Source organism: Panthera onca, chromosome D3 (assembly GCF_046562875.1).
Source record: "Panthera onca isolate mPanOnc1 chromosome D3, mPanOnc1 haplotype 2, whole genome shotgun sequence".
Lineage (NCBI taxonomy): Eukaryota > Metazoa > Chordata > Mammalia > Carnivora > Felidae > Panthera > Panthera onca.
Genome location: NC_138350.1, coordinates 43,291,361 through 43,306,482, shown reverse-complemented (window position 1 = coordinate 43,306,482; position 15,122 = coordinate 43,291,361). Strand labels below are relative to the sequence as shown.

Genomic DNA, 15,122 nt, shown 5'->3' with positions numbered 1-15,122 from the left:
TACCAAATATTCATTAAGGAACAATTTTGTGCTTGTTTTGGGTGTGGAGACAGAATAGTGGGCAAAAGAGACAAACTACTTGCACTCGTGGAGTGTTCATTCACATTTTGTGAGTACATCCAAGATTTGACCCCCCACTACATTCCTTACCAACCAAGCTATAGCCCTGGTACAGTCTGTTTCTCCAAAATAATGTGCTAACTGGTGCCCTGGTGCTCTGAAAGAGTTAATATGCCCATTAGCACCTTCTACACCACCTTCAGCAGGAGCAGCAACATTTGCCAAAAGTTATCTTTCTGGATAATATAAAACATAAGGTACAACTCCTGACATCCACATCTTACAATCTAGTTGAGTAATAAGACATTTACCCAAGAGTATGACTTAGAGGAAAGAACAAAGGCTATGGAATCAGCCAGCCCTAGGTTTGAGTTCTGATCTTTCTACTTACTACCTATGGACTCTTGTGAAATTTACTTAAACTTTTCTGAGCCTTAGTTTTCTTAGCTGTAAAAATAAGAATCACAATGTCTACTTTACAAGGCTGTTGTGAGGATTAGAAATTATATGTGCACAATACCTGAAGTAGGGCATGTTAATTTTTATTAATTAATAAATAACTGGATTAACTGGATCAAATTCTTCATTCCTGCTATAAATTAAATGATTAAATAATAGGAAAGGACTAAGCAGAGAAGCATATATGAGTCTTAAAGACTTTTATGGTTGTTTTTTTATTAAAGGCTATGTTTTATGCATACACACATTCTCTGATATGTACATACACTCTCTGAAATTCCAGATATGCCACCACCCCGTGTATTACACTGTTCAGTCACAGTTCCTGCTCTGGAGGGAGAGGTTGAGATAAGGCATACCACGGACTCATGAGTTTTTATGATGACAAAAAACCTCAAACATTTAAAATATCTGAAATACCATAACCCAGACACTCTAACTTCCAGACTCAAACATAGCTTCAGTAGATTGTGCAAATGGTCCATTTAATACATAGCAATATCAAACAACTTCTATACATCCTTCGACCAAAACACTACGAAAATACCATACCTGTTATTAGATCATTCCATTTATATGAACATGGAGGAGAAAAGTTGGTTTTTACATGGTCTAACTTTTCTAGAAAATAAAGAACTTGGTAATATTAGTGGAGAGGCAAACCAGTTAATATAAATTGCTACTCTCTGATGAAGTCAGGGGCCTGCAATTCAGCAAGTCTGATGAGAAAAACAAAACAACAACAACAAAAAAAACCCTAACATTTCCTGAGGGTCTATTTTGTACCAGGCATTGTGCTTAGTGTGTTGATCCATTATCTTGGAAATGTGACTGTTTTGGAATCAAATTATGAATCATCTGTCTCAGAGTCAAAACTGTATCAAGAGTTTCAGAGGAAAATAGTTATTTGTTCAACAGAGATTTTATTTCTTAAATAAGAAATTAGATTGACTTTGTATTATAACATGATGAGCCTATCAGAAAGTGCAGTTGTTTGTTTTCACATCCACCCATGGAATAATACAACCTGTGAAATTATGCACGAGAGAATGTAAAACATTTCTATATTAGTCCTAAGTGAAATGCTGCTGTTCTATTACTATTACTAGTAGTAATATTACTAGTCTACTTTGATCTTTCACGGTGCCCCAACTTGTGAAGATACAGGGTCTAGCCATTCTCTAATATGCCAAGATGTTAACCTCTGCTCCAAAAATTCTCAAGTGATTACTAAATCATCAGAGTGAACAACTACCTGGGATTCTCTAGTTGAGTAGGAGATAAACCTTTAGTTCAGTTGCAACAGCAAGTTTCTCTATCAGCTTTGGCTCCAGAGGTTTGATTAGCTTATGTTCCACTAGATAATCAAGGGATCAGAGCACTTTTTAAAACAGCCATTAAAAAAAAATGCTGCAAATCTAAACCTTATAGGGAATATCTTCACATAATATGTGTCAGAAATCTATGTAGAGTTTTCAGGTGTATTCTCAGCAAGTGAAATTGAGGAAGAATATTGTGGAAATATTCTTATCATCATATATCTTCCATCTCCAATATTTCAGACAGTGTTATGATTTTTCAAAGAATTGCCAATTAAATATAAAATGTAGACTGTCAGTTCTGTAGAGTGTAATTAATCAGTGAATACTTTGTATCACCATGCATCCAACACTGTATTAAACATTTTGGAAAACACAGACTATATAATGCCACAGTACCTCCTCTAAAGGGAGCTACCCTCTTCAGTTTAACCTGAAGTAAATGAATGCTTTTCTGACTCTATAGTCAAAACTGTGTGAGACTACAGTGGTGCCTGGGTGGCTCAGTCGGTTGAGCATCCGACTTGAGCTCAGGTCATGATCTTACAGTTTGTGGGTTCAAGCCCCGCATCAGGCTCTGTGTTGATAGCTTGCTCGGAGCCTGCAGCCTGCTTCAGATTCTGTGTCTCCTTCTCTCTCTCTGCCCCTCCCCAGCTTATGCTCTGTCTCTCACTATCTCTCAAAAATAAATAAATGTTAAAAAAAAATTTTTTTAAAGCTATGACCACAGTTTTTTGCAAAACAGAATATTATCCCATGATGTAAAATTATTTGTGTTGGTGAATATATATAAATATGCTTTGGGATGCATAAAAGAATTGCCACCAAAATGTTAATGGTATTTAACTTAGGAAGGTTAGATTTCAAGAAGGGAAGAAGAAACGAGGTTAAAAGAGAAGGAGAGAGAAATGAAGACATGGTAAAAAAAAAAAAAAAATCAAATAAATTTAAATTTGCCCTTTCGAAAAAACAGAACAGACTGGATGAGGGGGAGACAGACTTTCAAGTAGAAAGGTTCACCCACCCTCTGTGATGGATAAGAATGATGGTAACAGTCTCCTTGAATATTCCAATATAGATATAGACATAAATCTCTATGTCTGTAGACATAAGTATAAGTACTGTTGGTTTAATTGGTTTTAAAATGCAGGAAATAAATGAGACATTATACCAATTACATCTTCTTTCACATAGTGACCTCCACAGAGAGTAGAGGTCACAGTAGTGATAATTTTAGGCATACTTGTTCTACAGAAACTAAATGTCCAGGATGACAAATGTGAGGAGTGGTTCTAAGATTTTTATGTCCATAAAACCACCTGAGAAGACTGTTAAAATGCACATTCCAGGGTCCCACCCCAGAAACTCTTATTCACTAGGTCAAGAGACCAATAATCCGCATTTAACAAGCACCCCAGGCGAATAAGGCAGGTGTTGACAGATCGCCCTGAAAAACAGTGAATTTAGGGACGCCTGATCTCTTTACAAACTGATTAACCAAAGAATTTGAGAAGTGTAGTACACTAGAGAGAACAAAGAATTTTGAAGTCAAAAAATCTAGATTACCTCTCTAACCTAATCCCCTACTCACTCCCTCACTTGCCTCTCCCCTTCAGTAGCATTGGCCTCCTAGCTAGCCCTCCCACAATAGGTGAGAACACTCTTCCTCTCAACTTTCCAATGATTCACACAGACTTCAGGTCTTCACTCAGGTGTCACTTCTCAGTGACACCTTGTAGAGAATCACAATGCCTATCTCACTTTCTACTTCCCCTTTGCTGCTTCATCTCCCTCTCTAGCACTTCTTGCAATCTAAACTACAACAGAGTTTACTCATATTCTCTTGTTTATTGTTTGATCGCCAAAAGAGCAGGAATATTCGTTAGTTTTCTTCTCTGTGGTTTCCACAGCACCTAGAATAGTACTTAGAGTTAAAGGAGATTTCACTTGGCTAAGATAAAACAAATAAAGCTTGAGACCTTCAGCAGTAGGAGGCAAATACAACCAGAAGGTGGACAGCTTGTTAATACAGATTCCTGGGCCCTACCAGAGATTCTGATGATACAGTAGGCTTGGAGTAGGGCCTGAGATTCTGAATTTCTAACAGGAACCTGTGTGATACTGATAATGCCTGTGCCCATTTAGTGAAAGGCAACCCATTCTACTGTATGAGAAAAGCTGCAGGCTGAAAGACAGAAAGCTTCATTCTACACATATGCCAGTCAGTAGGGAAAAATTGTTCTCCTACTCTCTATGTATCCAAGATATCTGTATCTAATAAATAAAATTATTCTACAAGGATATTTTTTGCTTTACAATATATCATGAATATATACTATGACATATATATATATATATATATATATTTTTTTTTTTTTTTTAATTTTAGAGAGAGAAAGCATGAGTGGGGGAGAGAAGCAGAGGGAAAGAGACAATCTCAAGCAGGCTCCATGCCCAGCATAGAGCCCCATGTAGGGCTTGAATCTCACAACCCTGGGATCACAACCCAAGCAAAAATCAAGAGTCAGACACTGAATTGAGCCACCCAGGAACCCCTACAACCTAATTTTTAATAAAAACATGATGTTTCATTTGTTTCTAAGTTTTTACTCTTATAAATAATGATGCTTTTGTTATATTCCTTTGTGCATGTGTCTAATTATTTCTTTCTAACAAATTCCTAGAAGGGAAATTTCTGGGTCAAAGAGTTGAACCAAAGCTGTCCACCAGAATTTTCACCAATGATGGAAATCTTCTATCTTCACAGTCCAATATGGTAGCCACTAACTACATGCTGGTATTAAGCACTTGAAATATGACTAGCACAACTGAGAAACCAAAGCTTTAGTTTTATATGATGTTAATTAATTTAAACTTAAATAGCCACATGTGACAAGGAAGTACCATATTGGACAGGACAGGGATAGACATTTAAAGTCTTGATTCATGATGCCAAATTGCTTTTCAGAAAAGTTGTAAGTATTTGGCTTCACTCTTAGTATATAACAATAACCATTTCTTTACCCCATTGCCAACACTAGATGTTAATGATCTATTGAATCTTTATAATCTGAAAGTTTAAAAATGTGTGGTTTCATATGCATTTCATATGCATTTCTTTATTAATAATGTTGAACAGGGCTGTTTCTTCTGTCATCATACTCATTCAAATGCAAATTATTTTCACCCATGTTAATTAACTCAGAGGTTGGAAATTATCTGGCTTCCAAATTTGTTTTGTTGGATCCATATGCTTTCTTACAAATTTCTTCCCACATTTAAATGCATAACAAAATATGAATTCTCAGCTCCACTTGAAAAATGAAATGATCTGGCAACAGTGACACATCCTCCCACAGAGCAAAATCAGTGAAGCCTTAGAAATTCTGCCACCTTCAGACTTCTTTGTCCACCAGAACCAATCAGCCCATATTATTTTACAGGTGTTCTGCTTCACTCACTCAGATTACCTACGTGACCCCTACAGGCACCTGAGTTTACAATTCCCCTGAGTTAAATTTTGAGAGATTAAAAGGCAACAGTAACTCATAATAATTAAATTTCATTTCATACGTTTATTTCATAGAAAGCAATGTTATGATATTTCTCGGTCATTTTATAGCTAATATTTAATTAGCAGAAGAATACTTTTCTAGTGGTTGTTGACATTTCTTACTCCCTAGAGCAGTGGTTCAGCACCAGAAAGGTTCTTAAAGTGCAGATTGGTGGGTCCTGCCCCCAGAGTGTCTGATTGAATAGGTTGGGTTGGGCCCCAAGAATTTTCATCTAACTCCAACCTGTGAGTGCAGCTCTACATTGAGGTGAGGTTTTCTCAAAATTGTGGACACTCCTAGAAGTGTAGTGATTACGTGTAATTTTAACAACCTTTTTAAAATGAATTTGTACATCCTTTTTTCCCAAAACATGTCCACACTTATTTCATTTTATCTTCACAATAATCCTATGCAGAAAGTTGACAATTAGAGCAGTCATTGTTAGTTCCATTTTACATAAGAAAAGTAAGGCACAGGGTTAAGAATTTACCCAAACACATAAGAAATTAAAAGAGCTAGAACAAACATGTTTCCCACCTCCTAACCTGGGTAATACAGGCAAACACAGCAACCCAGGACACAACTGGAACTTGCTTCTCCAGATTGGTACCATAAAAATAGAACCATGTCCAGGAAGGGAAAAGACCATACAAGGATGGTTCACAACAACAAATATTTATCAAGTGTTGATTATGTGTTAATCTATGTTAATCATGCCTATAGCCTCTACTCAAAAGACTGTTGAAGACATTCATAAAGCACAGAAAATTTGAAAAATAAAATCTGAAACCACAACCTTGAAAAGATACTGAATTCTCTATATCATAGGACAAAATCAAATATGCTGAAGGAGTAGGTAGTAAGAGTAAATACAGAGTTGGGTAAAAGAGAGGAGTTGCTGTGGGAGCTTCACATCTGGACTTGGAGGAGTTGCTATCACCAGTCAGTCAAGAATGGGAGGGAAGGAAGAGTACACAATAGGGAGCCCTCCTGGGGCTCAGCAGCACAAAGAGCTGCTGTTATCCACATTGGGTGTGTGTTTGCCAGAAATATCAGGGCTGCTGGAACTCCAGAATTTACAAGGGCATGCTTTTGTGTAGTCTAAATTACCTTGACTATATAAGAACTCAAGTCAGAGGGAATAACTTCATTATCCATTTGTAGCTAAAAGATACCATGATTAGAGCTCGTGAAACTTTCTCTCTGATTTTTCCCCCAAGTTTTGAGAAGCACTCCTAATAAAAATCCACCAAATTGTGATCACAATACTAATTATAAATCAGCCCTTCAACAGGGAAAAAAAGGACTGCATTTTCACTTAAGTAGAATTGATATATTACTAACCTTAACAGGTACTTTTCTAAGATTTAAAATAATAATAACTAATAACAATTAGTTAGACTGATACATAGACGGCAAATACAAAAAAACAAAAAACAAAAAACACTACTATTAATTTGAAAGAACCTACTGGGACATTTGATTAGTGTTGTAACTGACCCGTCCTATATGCCTGTCTTATAGTCTAGTTCAAAATGACTGAGGCCATAAAATGTCTACCACTTCATTTAGAAAACTGTAGCAATACTGCTGAAAAAAAAAACCACCTCTAACTTTGCACAAGACCAAAGAAATACAAATCAAAACAAAGGGATACAATTTTACATTGATCAAATTAGTTGCAATAACATATATGTTTTACTACAACATAAGCGCACACATAGATTGTTAATGACAGTATAAATTTATAAAATCCTTTGGGAAAGTAATTTGGAAATTACCAGGAATCTGGAAACGTCCTGTTAAAAATAAGTGCTAACATTTACTTGTGTTTTCATCATGCTATTGCTTTTTACCTTAACAACTCTGTAGAATGCTACATAACTTAGGAAGCTAAAGTTTCAATAAAATAAGCTACTTGCCCAATTTTGCCAATAAGTGATGGGGCTATTTTTTGAATCCTGAACCTTTAATTTTAGAGTCCACTTATTTACAATACCATTACTACCTCTCTAAAAAAATAATCCTAAAGAAGTTAAAATAAGAAGGAGAAGAAGGAGAAGAAGGAGGGGAAGGGGAAGAAAAAGAAAGTTACCTTCACAAGGACAGTCATCATATTTTTTTAATGACTGGAAAATTCCCTAATAGAGGAAGGGCTAAGCAAATTATGGTACCTTAACTAGATAAACTATTATGAAATTACTATAAATAATAGGGAGTAAATTGTAAAAAAATGTTTATGGAAAAAATCAGGGTAGAAATGTAACTATAGTATGATACGACATCTGTAAAAATATATATTTCATACGGCAAGACTGAGAAGGGAGCTGGAAGAAACAAAAACTATTACCATTTTGGAAGAACTTCACTGCTAGTACTTAATTTTCTTTTGTTTTTGTCAGTCTTGTCAATCAAGGTTACTCTAAGCACCTTTACAAACTCATTCTTCTAACTTATATTCTTACCATCCCAAACATTCCTAAAACTTCACTAATAATGTATTCATATTACAGACTTATTCAAAATAATTACATAATACTCCTTATTGGTGACTCTGAAGCTTTAAAGTATGAAACCTCCTTCTTAACATCTATGATTTTTGCAATCACCATTTACAGTGTACTTTTGAAACCCCTTAGTTGAGATCATATATAGCAACTAAAATCAACTAATTTTTTTTACTCTCATAACCTTGCAATCCCTCTTCAGCTCCCTGCACCCATCAGGGATTATTTGCCCAGAGTTTGCAGGTATTTTAGAGATTAGAAAACTTTCCTGTTAAGAACATGACCTCTAAGTGAATACTTACAACTAAAATAGTTATAAGAATATTCACATTCTAAATGCTTTTGAGAATTACTAATTAAATTATGTCAGCTTTCTTTGAAGTAGGTAAAAGAACTTCATTTCCACTTACCAAAAAGAAAAGTTAAGAGTTTAGTAAGAGTTATTTCCCTTAAAATGGCACCATTTTTAGGGAAAAATTTCAGTCTCCTTAGCCATACAAGGTGATACACAGAGGCCCATTCAGCGCAGAGTTCGGCCTCTATCAGTAACATAAACAGACATTTTGTGGGAAAGTGAAGTAGCTGTTCCTCAATGATATCAATCTCATAAGAACAGGAATGTAGTTTAAACGCCTCTAACTTCCTTTTTATGAATCTACAAATCAGGATTTTTTGTGTGTGTGTCACTCTATTGTCTAATACACACAGGTCCAACTGGGTTATCCTTAGCTAGTCTTAGAACACCTGCAGAACTATTATTTTCATCACAAAATTTTGGATTAGAAGGACACTTAGAAACCAAGTAGTTCACTTCATTTATTTAACTGAGGAGGGGGAAAAAAAAAAGCATTTCCAAGAAAGTTATTTCATTTAGCTAGTTTATGGTAAATGCAAGCCTGGAACTAGATGTGACCAAATGTCTTAAACTTGGCCTCCGTATTTCTCCCTTACCATTAAGTTTTCATATTATGCCAATGGGAGTGTATAATTATGTCTTTTCAATGTCTAATAATACACTGCACTGGACAGAGTTAGCTACAGTGCTCATCCTTTACTTCATAAGGAGTTCCAAAATGGAGGGAAAAATTCAAAAAAGGTTATAAAAAACCAGTGTAGAGAAATTAGTGAGGGTGGGGGGTAGGGGCAGGGATAATGGTTTAATAGTCCTGCTTTCCACAGTGTACATGTTTTAAGATTTTTAGCACTCTAACTGACCTTCGACTACAAGTGCCTTAGCCCAAATAAACGGTTCTAAAGTCATCATGAGTGGATAATCACATAGTCATCATCATTGATACGGAGGTTGGTCTTTACTTGTACTCCATGTCTTTTCAGCCTTTATTTCCATAATGTAATTCCATTGTAATAGAAGATTCACGGAAGAATATACAAAATTGGACAACAGTGGTTGCCTCTGGGAAGGAGGACATTGGGAGTATGGAGTGGGCGAGAGAAGACTTACTTTACACTGTTTGGAATTCTTACCTTATGCACATTACTTTTCTTTTTGTTTTCAATATATGAAATTTATTGTCAAATTGGTTTCCATACTGCATATTACTTTTCAATATCAATTTAAAATTTTCCTTTAAACACCTGCCTATATCCATGTAATTCTATTACTAAGTATTTTCAACGAAACAATTATTTTATTTTTCTCTTTTACATAACATTTCAGCATTGCAACTTGTAACATCACATAGAAATATTCAGAAAGAAAAAGAACCAGCACAGTCACAAAACTCAAAACGGAATTCCAGGATCCAAAGCATAAGAAAATGTACAGAGGGATGAGAGGTTTCTTAAGGGGGGGGGGGGGACATTTAATTTTAAAGCTTTTTGCAGAAAAGCTCTTCCCCATATTTAAATGGCTAGGTTTTAAAACGAGATTTAAGTGAGATTTCGGGGAGGGGAGCGGTTGTAAAGGTGTGAAAGGTAGAAATTAAAATTTGGTTTCTATCTTTTGGACAGGAGACAGAGGATTAGGGTAGGGTGGATAAGGACCTTGCGACGGTCGCATTCATACAGGAAAGGAGCAGGATGGAATGAGTTTCTGCAGGACCCGGTCACCTCAGCTGGAGGCAGCAGCTGTCCCCGTACCGATGAATCGCGTTCTGGACCTTACTTGGGCTCGATTTAACTCAGAAGCCCCACGAACGACGTCTGTACAGATAATTTACTTTAACGGAGCTCGGAAGACGGACTAAGGGAGTTGATTTACTTTAACAAGCCGCCTCATCACCACCCTCGCAGGCCAGGGCACACACCTCACCTCGCTGTCTACTCGTGTCCGGGTCAGCTGTCAACACAACCCTTTGTGTCTCATTCCGGTTAAGAGTGGCCCTCCAGCACTCACAGAAAAATGGAAATGATGGCTGGAGCCGCGCGCGCGCTCGTGACGAAGTGACATTGGATGTGAGGAAAAGAAACCCGTGGACGCGGAGCAACTGCCCAGCCACCGCCGGACGCTCTCAACTTTCCCAAGCTGAGCTCTCCCCATCCGCCTCCCCCCGCCCCCCCCCCGTCCCCTCCACGCCTCCCCGCCCGAAGTCCACCCTCGGGGCGACCCCCTCACACGCCCCTTAGGCGCGGGGAGACCGGTTCGCGGCGCGCCCCCGGCCGCCTCCGCCTTAGCGCTCTCCGCGGCGCCTCAGCCTCTCTCATCCCACTCTCGGGCTTCCTCGCTCCCGCCACAAAGGGAGCGAGAAGAGCCCGCGGTGACAGGCCTCTGGCCTCCGAGCGCGGACCGCACGGGCTGGGTCCCCTCAGCGGGCTGACGCGAGGCGGCGGGGAGAAGGGGTTCGGATCCCGCGCTGCCACTGGCGCCTGCCCTCGCCACACAAACACAGTGGCGCTCACACCCCCCGCTCCGCCTTCCCGGTCCTCCACAAAAAGTCAGCGGCAGCGCTTCCCTGCGCAGGCAGGGTGTCCACAGCCCGCCAAAGGGCAGCTCCTGCCCGGCAGAGGCGTGCGCTCGCGCCCGCCTCGCGACCTCTCGCCACCTCCCCCCCCCCCCCCCCGCCCCCGCGCCCCGGAGTCCCCGCAGCCGCTCACCTGGCCCTGGCGGGGCGCTAGGGCAGAGGACCAGGGGGTGGCCCTCGCCTCGGCCGGGGCTGGTCTCCCCACCCCCAGTCCCGGTCCCAGCGCTGCGCTGCGCTCGCTCCGGCCGCCCTCCTCCGAGGTGCTAGCGCCGCCGGCGGCTGGCGTCTCTCTGGCAGGCGCGCTCGCCGCGCGCTCAGTTCCCCGGGGCGGAGCGAGGCGGCGGCCGCCGAGGCCGGAGGCGGATTCCTCAGGTGCTGCCCCTCCCGCTTCCCCAGAACCTCCGCGGCGGGGACCCCCCCCCCCCCCCCCGCCCCGCCTCTCGGCCTCCTGCAGCCCTCGCGCCCGCGAGTGGCCTTTAGGGCTCTCTTGCCCTCCTTGAGTGTAGCGGAGCACATTTCCCTCCCCGCCCCCTCCAAGGACGCCCCCACCCCTCCTCAGTCCCCTGTGCTCCCGCCTCCATTTCCAAACTCCACGGCACAAATGATGTCTGTGGCCACTGTGGGGCGTGGAGGGTGGTGGCGTAAGGGGGTCTTCTGGGAAAGAGGATCGCCCCCTAAAGTGCAGCTGACGCACTCAGCCAGGAAGAAAAATTATTTTCTCGCCGAGTCCGCGTTCATTCACAGAGTGCTCTCGCTTCATTACGCGATTGCTTTCTCTGTCCCAGGACGGCGGCTAAAGGGCCCTAAGTGTGAACTCGGCCTGGGCAATGGTGGGTCAAAAACCCTTGGCCTTTTGCACGAAGGGGGGTAGGGCGGGGGGGCAGGACGCGGACAAAACCAAACAAACCCGGGAGCTCCCGGCCAGAGCCGACTTTTGCACCTCCCGAATGAGCCCGCCCTCCGGCCCGCGGACCCTGCGAGCGCAGGGGGGAGGCTGCCTGCTCGCCGGGGCTAGTCCTGAGCCTCCTCGGGGACCAAGAGGGATAGTCCGCCCCACCCGCAGCCACATCCAATGGGTCCTGGAGCATGAAGCGTGCTGCAGGAGCAAACGTTCTCAAGAGATGCTCGGCTGATAGTGACAGATTTAGCTCCACTTTTCACAGCTGGTGGTTCCTGTTACTAGAGATGTAGCTCCATTTAAAAAACTGTCGTTGCCAGAGATAGGCTACTAAACGCCTTTACTGAATTGCCCACACTCTGGAAGAAACAGCTCCATCCTGGAAGTGGTGGAAAAGTCTAGATAAAAAAAGTTGATCTCTTTTTAGTGTCTTGGGGACAAGTATAGCCCTGGGTAGCTCAGCATGTTGGTGGAAATAGGGAAGCTACAGCAGCGCTTAGTCTTGGGGCAGGTTGTTTATCAGTCTATTGTTGCTATACCATTGTCAATTATAGTTTAAAGACAGCTTCAATTAAAGTAGATCTCAAAAGATCTCTAAGTCTACGTTTTGTTTGCTTGTCTTTTTTTTTTTTTCCCCCTTTTTTTTTTTTTTTAAGAACCCAAGTGCAGTTTACCCCCTTTCTCTTTTGGTCGATCCAGAGGGAATTGACTAGAAGTCTGGAATTACCAGAAAATAACTCAAGACATAGTTCAGTTATGACTAGCAAAAGCAAGCGATTTGTTTGTGGTTTGATTTGTCTTCTCTCCCTCCTGCACTGGAAAGACACACTCAACTGCCATTTCCTTTAAAATCATTGCATTCCTGGTGGTGATAAGAAGGAGAAATGGCTTTTTGTTTTGTTTTACAATTGAATCCCTATTGTCCGGCCTTTAAAATCACATAGAAACACTTTCATGTGCCAGGAAGGCAGGAGACATGGCTTTCTCAATCGCTGCTGTATACCCACAGTTCTGGATCTTACATACAATATAGGCTTAGTAAATGAAGTCAGCATGGCTTTTAAATAACTACAACCTAGAAAGATGCAGGTGATTAACAATATAGCTCAACATATGGAAAAGGAATCCAAACTCACCATGAGAACTAGACATACATGTGGAAATGACAGTAGAAACCTGAGACTTCAAGTTGACCTTGTGAATACAAACTAAGCTCACAAAAGGTTAAAGCAGGTGACAGAGAATCTTTTGAAAAACTCAATCCCTCACAAGGTCTGTAGAGTTGGGAGGGGGATGCCATCCTCTTTAAAGATAAGGAGACTGGGAACAATGAGCAGCCTTAAAGTAAAACCACAGTGCAATTTTCTCTCAATTTAGTTCAAGGACCATTGTTTAGTGCCAACCATGCTAGACTCTGGAGATGTAAAAGCAAATTTGCCTTTACAATTGCTCAAGGACAAATTGCAAAGGACAATTGCTCAAGGACCTTAGATTTATATTATAGGACTCTGGTATTCATTCTTCATTCATTTAACAAATATTTATTGAGCACCTAGTGTGAGCCAGATTGTGTAGTAGAACTGATGATTCATCAATAAACCAGACAAGTCCCTAACAAGGTTAAAAGTTACTGATGCTAATCTATCTCTGGTAGATTGAAAACATTTTAATGTCTCCTTTATTAGATAATACATTCCTTTGCCTTGAATTTATTTGTTTATATATAAGCCCCTCCTGGGTTTATATATTCCTCATCATGCCCAATAGACTTTTGTGATTATAAAATGTGATAAGGTTGAGTGAGTACTCTGAATCCTGGCTCTAAGACTTACCCATTATGTAACATTGACCAAGTTCTTGACTCCACCTTAGTGTCCCCGTCTGTAAAATAACATCACAATAGTACATACCTCAGAGTAGCTAAGTGGACTGAGACAATGCACAGTGCCTGGCAAACTATAAAATGTTAACTGCTGCGAATCCCTCCACTTTTCCCCATAACAACGATTCCCAAATGCTCCTCCAGAAATATTCTGCATCAGAATTCAAATTCAGTGAAAAATATCAGATTCACAGTAGTCAGGGGCCTTATAAATAATAGAATCCTTCCAAAGTGCTTATTGTGAAGATCCTGTGCCTCAGCAATGGGAGGCTATGATTATGTCTTGGCTCTGCTCTTAAGGATGAACACCCCTTTGCCTTAATTTCTGTAGCCTCTGTTCCACACTCTGGAAGACTCTTCCCTGTTCAATATCGTTCATGGTCATATCTTAAGTGGGCACTGGGAAGTATGCCCTCCTTGGAGACTTCATGACTTTCATAGCCCATTTCCTGCTAGTACAAGTTTGGGGTCCTGAGAGGTTTTTTTTTTTACAATTAAAGGTTTTTAAGGCCAGGCTTATAGCTTATCTGATCATATGGTTCTCTCAGACACTTAGTAGACTTCATATTTATTTGCTTCCATTGAGTTCCACGTGCCAATAGTCACACCCAAAGTTCTTTCCTGGGCATAGTTTTAAATATTTTGTTTTCTTCCATCCTCACCCTCTACCTTTTTCTCTCAACTTAAGGTTTGAGGCTTGGTGGCTCAGCATCCTGTGCACCATCAACCATTATCTCCTAGGAGGAAAGGGAAAGCACTGCTTTCCCACTCAGGGCCAATTGATTGACAGGAAACCAACTTCCAACCTAGCACCACCATCTGCAGAGGTTAAGACTCATTGTGAGGTATTGGACAGTGGTCTCTCTAATTTCAGATTGGGTGCCACTTACCAATGCTGAATGATCCAGATCTCCACATATTAATATGAGCAGATAAAAAATATCACTAATCATAAAGAGAAAATTTACCACTTGAAAGAAGAGGGCCAAATTAAACCAGATATCACTCACTAAAATGGAGTTAATGCAGGAAGTAGGAGAAAACATTTTTTTGAAGAATCTTATTTATGTTCTTAGTGAAATTTAAAAAGTGATAAGGGCAAGTTGTCATGAAAATAGAGCCATCTGAGAACCAGAATGTCCTGATAAATAAAAAAAAGTACATGGATATTTTAGTTGAAAAGACTATAGAAGCAGTTAATAGAAGAAAAGATACTGCTAAAAGCTTAATTAATGAACTATAATACCATCTCAAAGAACCCTTCCAGAATGCAGAGCAAAAATAAATAAATTAAATAAATAAATAAAGTAAGTAAGTAGAAATTATGAAAGAAAAGATAAAAAATATTTTACAATATATCCAGGACATCCAATATTTATATGTTGGAATTTTTAGAAGCAAAATGGAGTATTATTTCATCATATTATTATAAAATATTTATTATATTATAATATTAATTATATTTTATTATATTATTTATTATATATAGTAATATAATTGTAATATACAATGTCAGATGCTT

General features: G+C 40.1%; 1 protein-coding gene across 3 annotated transcripts in view; it reads right to left on the bottom strand.

The window, feature by feature from the left end:
• Window positions 1-11,122, bottom strand: part of GREB1L (GREB1 like retinoic acid receptor coactivator) — a 280,368-nt gene extending 269,246 nt beyond the window's left edge. For 2 of the 3 annotated variants that reach the window (XM_060613402.3, XM_060613410.3), the window contains exon 1: window positions 10,954-11,120. The gene's annotated coding sequence lies outside the window, so the exon portion shown is untranslated. Of the gene's footprint in view, window positions 1-10,953 lie in introns of all 3 variants that reach the window. The other variant, XM_060613413.3, reaches the window with a different exon arrangement.
• Window positions 11,123-15,122: the final 4,000 nt, after the last annotated feature.